Source organism: Calliopsis andreniformis, unplaced genomic scaffold (genome assembly GCF_051401765.1).
Source record: "Calliopsis andreniformis isolate RMS-2024a unplaced genomic scaffold, iyCalAndr_principal scaffold0035, whole genome shotgun sequence".
Classification (NCBI taxonomy): Eukaryota; Metazoa; Arthropoda; class Insecta; order Hymenoptera; family Andrenidae; genus Calliopsis; species Calliopsis andreniformis.
The window spans coordinates 3514210-3522930 of record NW_027480444.1 but is presented as its reverse complement, the minus strand read 5'-3'; positions in this window follow the sequence as shown (position 1 = coordinate 3522930).

Sequence of the window (8721 nt, the reverse complement as noted above, 5' to 3'; positions counted from 1 at the left end):
GGGATTGAAGAATGAGGGTTGAGGATTGAGGATTGAGGATTGAGGATTGAAGACTGCGTATCGAGGATTGAATATTGAGGATTGAGTATTGAGGTTTGAGGATTGAGCATTGAGGATTGATTATTAAAGATTGAGGATTGAGGATTGAGGATTGAGGATTGAGGATCGAAGATTGAGGATTGGGGATTGAGGATTGAGGATTGAAGATTGAGGACTGAGTGTTGAGGGTAGAGTGATGAGAATTGATGCTTGTGGATAGAGATTTGAAGATTGCCGATTGAGTATTGAGTAATGAAAACTGTGAATTGATGATATTCTATTGAGGATTAAGGATTGACAACTGATTGTTGAGGAGTGAGGGCTGAAGATTGAGGATTCAGGGTTGAGGATTAAGTATTGAGGGTTGAGGATTGAAGATTGAGAATTGGGGATTGAGGATTGAGGATTGAGGATTGAGGATTGAAGATTGAGGATTTGGGATTGAGGATTGACGATTGAGAATTGGGGATTGAGGATTGAGGATTGAGGATTGAGGATTGAAGATTGAGGATTTGGGATTGAGGATTGACGATTGAGGATTGAGTATTGATTATTGAGAATTGAGGATTGATTATTGAAGATAGAGTATTGAGGATTGAAGATTGAGGATTGAGGATTGACGATTGAGGATTGAGGATCAGGGCTGAGGGTTGAGGATTGAGGTTTCAGGACTGAGGACTGAGGATTGAGGATTGAGAATTGAGGATTGTGGATTGAGGATTGAAGATTGAGGATTGGGTATTGAGGATTGAAGAATGAGGATTGAGGATTGAGGGTTGAGGATTTAGGGTTGAAGATTGAGGATTGAGGATAGAGTATTGAGGAGCGAATATTGCGTGTTGAGGATTGAAGATAGAGGATTGAGGATTGAGGTCTGATGATTGAGGACGAGGACTGACGGTTGAGGATTGAGGTTTGAGGATTGAGGATTGAGGATTGAGGACTGAGTATTGAGAATTGAGAACTGAGAATGAGGACTGAGGGTTGAGGATTGAGGTTTGAGGAACAAGAATTGAGGATTGAGGATTGAGGACTGAGGATTGACGATTGAGTATTGAAGATTGAGGATTGATTACTGAGGATTGAGGATTGAGGATTCAGGATTGAGGATTGAGGATTGAGAATTGAAGATTCAGTATTGAGGATTGAAGATTGAGAATTGAGGACTTTAGGATTGAACATTGAGAACTGAGAGTTCAGGGTTTAGTGATGAGAATTGATGTTTGTGGATAGAGATTTGAAGATTGCAGATTGAGTATTGAGTATTGAAAACTGTGAATTGAGGATATTCTATTGGGGATTGAGGATTGACAACTGATTGTTGAGGACTGAGGGCTGAAGGTTGAGGACGCAGGATTGAGGATTCAGAATTGAGGTTTGAGGACTGAGGGTTGAGGATTGAAGATTGAGTATTGAGGATTGAAGATTGAGGAATGAGGATTGAGGATTGAGTATTGAGGATGAGGGCTGAGGGTTGAGGATTGAGGTTTGAGGACTGAGGACTGAGGATTGAGGATTGAGGATTGAGGATTGAGGATTGAGGATTGACGATTGAGGATTGAAGATTCAGTATTGAGGGTGGAAGATTGAGAATTGAGGATTGAGGATTGAACATTGAGGACTGAGTGTTGAGGGTTGAGTGATGAGAATTGATGTTTGTGGATAGAGATTTGAAGATTGCAGATTGAGTATTGAGTAATGAAAACTGTGAATTGATGATATTGTATTGAGGATTGAGGATTGACAACTGATTGTTGCGGAGTGAGGGCTGAAGATTGAGGATTCAGGATTGAGGATTAAGGATTGAGGTTTGAGGACTGAGGATTGAAGATTGAGGCTTGAGGATTGAGGCTAAGAGGATTGAAGATTGAGGATTGAGGATTGAGGGTTGTGGATTGAGGACGAGGACTCAAGGTTGAGCATTGATGTTTGAGTTCTGAAGATTGAGGATTGAGGACTGAGGATTGAGAATTGATGATTGAGGATTGAGGATTGAGTATTGAGGATTGAAGATTGAGGATTGAGGATTGAGGATTGAAGATTGAGGATTTGGGATTGAGGATTGACGATTGAGGATTGAGTATTGAGGATTGAGGATTGAGGATTGATTATTGAAGATTGAGTATTGAGGAATGAAGGTTGAGGATTGAGGATTGAGAATTGAGGATTGAGGATGAGGGCTGAGGGTTGAGGATTGAGGTTAGAGGACTGAGGACTGAGGATTGAGGATTGAGAATTGAGGATTGAGGATTGAGGATTGAAGATTGAGGATTGGGTATCGAGGATTGAAGAATGAGGATTGAAGATTGAGTATTGAGGATTGAAGGTTGACGGTTGAGGATTGAGGATTGAGGATTGAGGATTGAGGACTGAGGATTGAGGATTGAAGATTGAGAATTGAGGATTGAAGACTGGCGATTGAGGATTGAGGATTGAGGATTGAGGATTGAGGATTGCAGATTGAGTATTGAGGATTGAAAATTGAGGATTGAGGATTGAGGATTGAGGATTGAGGATTGAGGATTGACGATTGAGGATTGAAGATTCAGTATTGAGGGTGGAAGATTGAGAATTGAGGATTGAGGATTGAACATTGAGGACTGAGTGTTGAGGGTTGAGTGATGAGAATTGATGTTTGTGGATAGAGATTTGAAGATTGCAGATTGAGTATTGAGTAATGAAAACTGTGAATTGATGATATTGTATTGAGGATTGAGGATTGACGACTGATTGTTGCGGAGTGAGGGCTGAAGATTGAGGATTCAGGATTGAGGATTAAGGATTGAGGTTTGAGGACTGAGGATTGAAGATTGAGGCTTGAGGATTGAGGATAAGAGGATTGAAGATTGAGGATTGAGGATTGAGGGTTGTGGATTGAGGACGAGGTCTGAGGTTTGAGTATTGATGTTTGAGGTCTGAGGATAGAGGATTGAGGATTGAGAATTGTGGATTGAGGATTGAGGATTGAAGATTGAGGATTGGGTATTGAGGATTGAAGAATGAGGATTGAGGATTGAGGATTGAGTGTTGAAGATTGAGAATTGAGGATTGAGGATTGAAGATTGAGTATTGAGGATTGAAGATTGAGGATTGAGGATTGAGGATTGAAGATTAAGGACTGAGTGTTGAGGGTTGAGTGATGAGAATTGATGTTTGTGTGTTGAGATTTGAAGATTGAAGAATGGGGATTGAGTATTGAAAACTGTGATTTGCGGATATCCTATTGAGGATTGAGGATTGACAACTGATTGTTGAAGACCGACGGCTGAAGATTGAGGATTCAGGCTGAGGATTCCGGATTGAGGTTTGAGGACTGAGGACTGAGGATTGAGGACTGACAATTGAAGATTGAGTATTGAGGATTGAAGGTTGAGGATTGAGGATTGAGAATTGAGGATTGAAGATTGAGTATTGAGGATTGAAGATTGAGGATTGAGGATTGAGGATTGAAGATTAAGGACTGAGTGTTGAGGGTTGAGTGATGAGAATTGATGTTTGTGTGTTGAGATTTGAAGATTGAAGAATGGGGATTGAGTATTGAAAACTGTGATTTGCGGATATCCTATTGAGGATTGAGGATTGACAACTGATTGTTGAAGACCGACGGCTGAAGATTGAGGATTCAGGCTGAGGATTCCGGATTGAGGTTTGAGGACTGAGGACTGAGGATTGAGGACTGAGAATTGAAGATTGAGTATTGAGGATTGAAGGTTGAGGATTGAGGATTGAGAATTGAGGATTGAGGATGAGGGCTGAGGGTTGAGGATTGAGGTTTGAGGACTGAGGACTGAGGATTGAGGATTGAGGATTGAGGATTGAGGATTGAGGATTGACGATTGAGGATTGAAGATTCAGTATTGAGGGTGGAAGATTGAGAATTGAGGATTGAGGATTGAACATTGAGGACTGAGTGTTGAGGGTTGAGTGATGAGAATTGATGTTTGTGGATAGAGATTTGAAGATTGCAGATTGAGTATTGAGTAATGAAAACTGTGAATTGATGATATTCTATTGAGGATTGAGGATTGACAACTGATGGTTGAGGATTGAGGATTGAAGACTGAGGATTGAGGATTGAGGGTTGTGGATTGAGCACGAGGTCTCAGGGATGAGTATTGACGTTTGATTTCTGAGGATTGAGGATTGAGGATTGAGAATTGAGGATTGAGGAATGAGGATTGAAGATTGAGGATTGGGAATTGAGGATTGAAGAATGAGGATTGAGGATTGAGGATTGAGTATTGAGGATTGAAGATTGAGTATTGAGGATTGAAGATTGAGGATTGAGGATTGGGTATTGAAGATTGAGTATTTGGGACTGAGGATTGAAGATTGAGGATTGATGATTGAGCATTGAGGATTGAGGATTGAGGATTGAGGATTGAAGATTGAGGATTGGGTATCGAGGATTGAAGAATGAGGATTGAGGATTGAGGATTAAGGATTGAGGACTGAAGATTGAGTATTGAGGATTGAAGGTTGACGGTTGAGGATTGAGGATTGAGGATTGAGGATTGAGGATTGAGGATTGAGGATAGAGGATTGAAGATTGGGTACTGGGTATTGAGGATTGAAGAATGAGGATTGAGGATTGAGTATTGAGGATTGAGGATTGAAGATTGAGTGTTGAGGATTAAAGATTGACGATTGAGGATTGAGAATTGAGGATTGAGGATTGAGGATTGAGGTTTGGGCATTGAAGACTGAGTATTGAGGATTGAAGGTTGAGGATTGTGGATTGAGGATTGAGGATTGAGGATTGAGGATTGAAGATTGAGGACTGAGTGTTGAGGGTAGAGTGATGAGAATTGATGCTTGTGGATAGAGATTTGAAGATTGCCGATTGAGTATTGAGTAATGAAAACTGTGAATTGATGATATTCTATTGAGGATTGAGGATTGACAACTGATTGTTGAGGAGTGAGGGCTGAAGATTGAGGATTCAGGGTTGAGGATTAAGTATTGAGGGTTGAGGATTGAAGATTGAGAATTGGGGATTGAGGATTGAGGATTGAGGATTGAGGATTGAAGATTGAGGATTTGGGATTGAGGATTGACGATTGAGGATTGAGTATTGATTATTGAGAATTGAGGATTGATTATTGAAGATTGAGTATTGAGGATTGAAGATGGAGGATTGAGGATTGAGGATTGAGGATTGAGGATCAGGCCTGAGGGTTGAGGATTGAGGTTTCAGGACTGAGGACTGAGGAATGAGGATTGAGAATTGAGGATTGTGGATTGAGGATTGAAGATTGAGGATTGGGTATTGAGGATTGAAGAATGAGGATTGAGGATTGAGGGTTGAGGATTTAGGGTTGAAGATTGAGGATTGAGGATTGAGTATTGAGGAGCGAATGTTGCGTGTTGAGGATTGAAGATAGAGGATTGAGGATTGAGGTCTGATGATTGAGGACGAGGACTGACGGTTGAGGATTGAGGTTTGAGGATTGAGGATTGAGGATTGAGGACTGAGTATTGAGAATTGAGAACTGAGGATGAGGACTGAGGGTTGAGGATTGAGGATGGAGGAACAAGAATTGAGGATTGAGGATTGAGGACTGAGGATTGACGATTGAGTATTGAAGATTGAGGATTGATTACTGAGGATTGAGGATTGAGGATTCAGGATTGAGGATTGAAGATTGAGGATTGAAGATTGAGTATTGAGGATTGAAGATTGAGGATTGAGGATTGCGGATTGAGGATTGAGGATTGAAGATTGAGGATTGGGGACTGAGTGTTGAGGGTTGATTGAGGAGAATTGATGTTTGTGGATAGAGACTTGAAGATTGCAGATTGAGTATTGAGTATTGAAAACTGCGAATTGAGGATATTCTATTGAGGATTGAGGATTGACATCGGATTGTTGAGGACTGAGGGCTGAAGATTGAGGATTCAGGTTTGAGGATTCAGAATTGAGGTTTGAGGACTGAGGATTGAGGATTGAAGATTGAGTATTGAGGATTGAAGATTGAGGATTGAGGATTGAGAATTGAGTATTGGGGATGAGGGCTGAGGGTTGAGGATTGACGTTAGAGGACTGAGGACTGAGGGTTGAGTATTGAGAATTGAGGATTGAGGATTGAGGATTGAAGATTGAGGATTGGGTATTGAGGATTGAAGAATGAGGATTGAGGATTGAGGATTGAGGATTGAGGATTGAGGATTGAGGACTGAAGATTGAGTATTGAGGATTGGAGATTGATGATTGGGGATTGAGGATTGAGGATTGAGGATTGAAGATTGAGGACTGAAGATTGAGTATTGAGGATTGAAGATTGAGTATTGAGGATTGCGGATTGAGGATTGAGGATTGAAGATTGAGGATTGGGGACTGAGTGTTGAGGGTTGATTGAGGAGAATTGATGTTTGTGGATAGAGACTTGAAGATTGCAGATTGAGTATTGAGTATTGAAAACTGTGAAATGATGATATTCTATTGAGGATTGAGGATTGACGCCTGATAGTTGAGGTCTGATGTCTGAAGATTGAGGATTCAGTGTTGAGGATTCAGGATTGAAGTTTGAGGACTGAGGATTTAGGATTGAGGATTGAGGCTTGAGGATTGAGGATTGAGGATTGAGGATTGAAGATTGAGGATTGAGGATTGAGGATGAGGGCTGAGGGTTGAAGATTGAGGTTTGAGGACTGAGGTCTGAGGATCGAGGATTGAGAGTTGAGGATTGAGGATTGAGGATTGAAGATTGAGGATTAGGTATTGAGGATTAAAGAATGAGGATTGGGTATTGGGGATTGAAGAATGAGGGTTGAGGATTGAGGATTGAGGATTGAGGATTGAAGACTGCGTATCGAGGATTGAACATTGAGGATTGAGTATTGAGGTTTGAGGATTGAGCATTGAGGATTGATTATTAAAGATTGAGTATTGAGGATTGAAGATTGAGGAATGAGGAATGAGGATTGAGGATTGAGGATTGAAGATTGAGGATCGGGGATTGAGGATTGACGATTGAGGATTGAGTATTGAGTTTTGAGAATTGAGGATTGATTATTGAAGATTGAGTATTGAGGATTGAAGATTGAGGATTGAGGATTGAGGATTGAGGATTGAGGATCGAAGATTGAGGATTGGGGATTGAGGATTGTCGATTGAGGATTGAGTATTGAGTTTTGAGAATTGAGGATTGATTATTGAAGATTGAGTATTGAGGATTGAAGATTGAAGATTGAGGATTGAGGATTGTGGACTGAGGATGAGGGTTGACAGTTGAAGATTGAGGTTTGAGGACTGAGGACTGAGGATTGAGGATTGAGAATAGAGGATTGAGGATTGAGGATTGGGTATTGATGATCGAAGAATGAGGATTGAGCATTGAGGATTGAGAATTGAGGATTGAGGATTGAGCATTGAAGACTGGGTATTGAGGATTGTAGGTTGAGGATTGTGGATTGGGGATTGAGAATTGAGGATTGAATATTGAGGATTGGGGACTGAGCGTTGAGGGTTGTGTGATGAGAATTGATGTTTGTGGATAGAGATTTGAAGATTGCAGATTGAGTATTGAGTAATGAATACTGTGAATTGATGATATTCTATTGAGGATTGAGGACTGACAGCTGATTGTTGAGGAGTGAGGGCTGAAGATTGAGGATTCAGGATTGAGGATTGAGGATTGAACATTGAGTATTTAGGAATGAAAATTGAGGATTGAGGATTGAGGATTGAGGATTGAGGATTGAGGATTGAGGACTGAGGATTGAAGATTCAGTATTGAGTGTTGAAGATTGAGAATTGAGGATTGAGGATTGAACATTGAGGACTGAGTGTTGAGGGTTGAGTGATGATAATTGATGTTTGTGGATAGAGATTTGAAGATTGCAGATTAAGTATTGAGTATTGAAAACTGCGAATTGAGGATATTCTATTGAGGATTGAGGATTGACATCGGATTGTTGAGGACTGAGGGTTGAAGATTGAGGATTCAGGATTGAGGATTCAGAATTGAGGTTTGAGGATTGAAGATTGAGTATTGAGGATTGAAGATTGAGGATTGAAGATTGAGGATTGAGGATTGGGAATTGAGGATTGGGGATGAGGGCTGAGGGTTGAGGATTGACGTTAGAGGACTGAGGACTGAGGGTTGAGGATTGAGAATTGAGGATTGAGGATTGAGGATTGAGCATTGAGGATTGAAGATTGAGTATTGAGAATTGAAGATTGACGATTGAGGATTGAGAACTGAGGATTGAGGATCGAGGATTGAGCATTGAAGACTGAGTATTGAGGATTGAATGTTGAGGATTGTGGACTGAGCATTGAGAATTGAGGACTGAATATTGAGGTTTGGGAACTGAGTGTTGAGGGTTGAGTGATGATAATTGATGTTTGTGGATAGAGATTTGATGATTGCAGATTAAGTATTGAGTATAGAAAACTGCGAATTGAGGATATTCTATTGAGGATTGAGGATTGACATCGGATTGTTGAGGACTGAGGGCTGAAGATTGAGGATTCAGGATTGAGGATTCAGAATTGAGGTTTGAGGACTGAGGATTGAGGATTGCAGATTGAGTATTGAGGATTGAAGATTAAGGATTGAGGATTGAGAATTGAGGATTGGGGTTGAGGGCTGAGGGTTGAGGATTGACGTTAGAGGACTTAGGACTGAGGGTTGAGGATTGAGAATTGAGGATTGAGGATTGAGGATTGAAGATTGA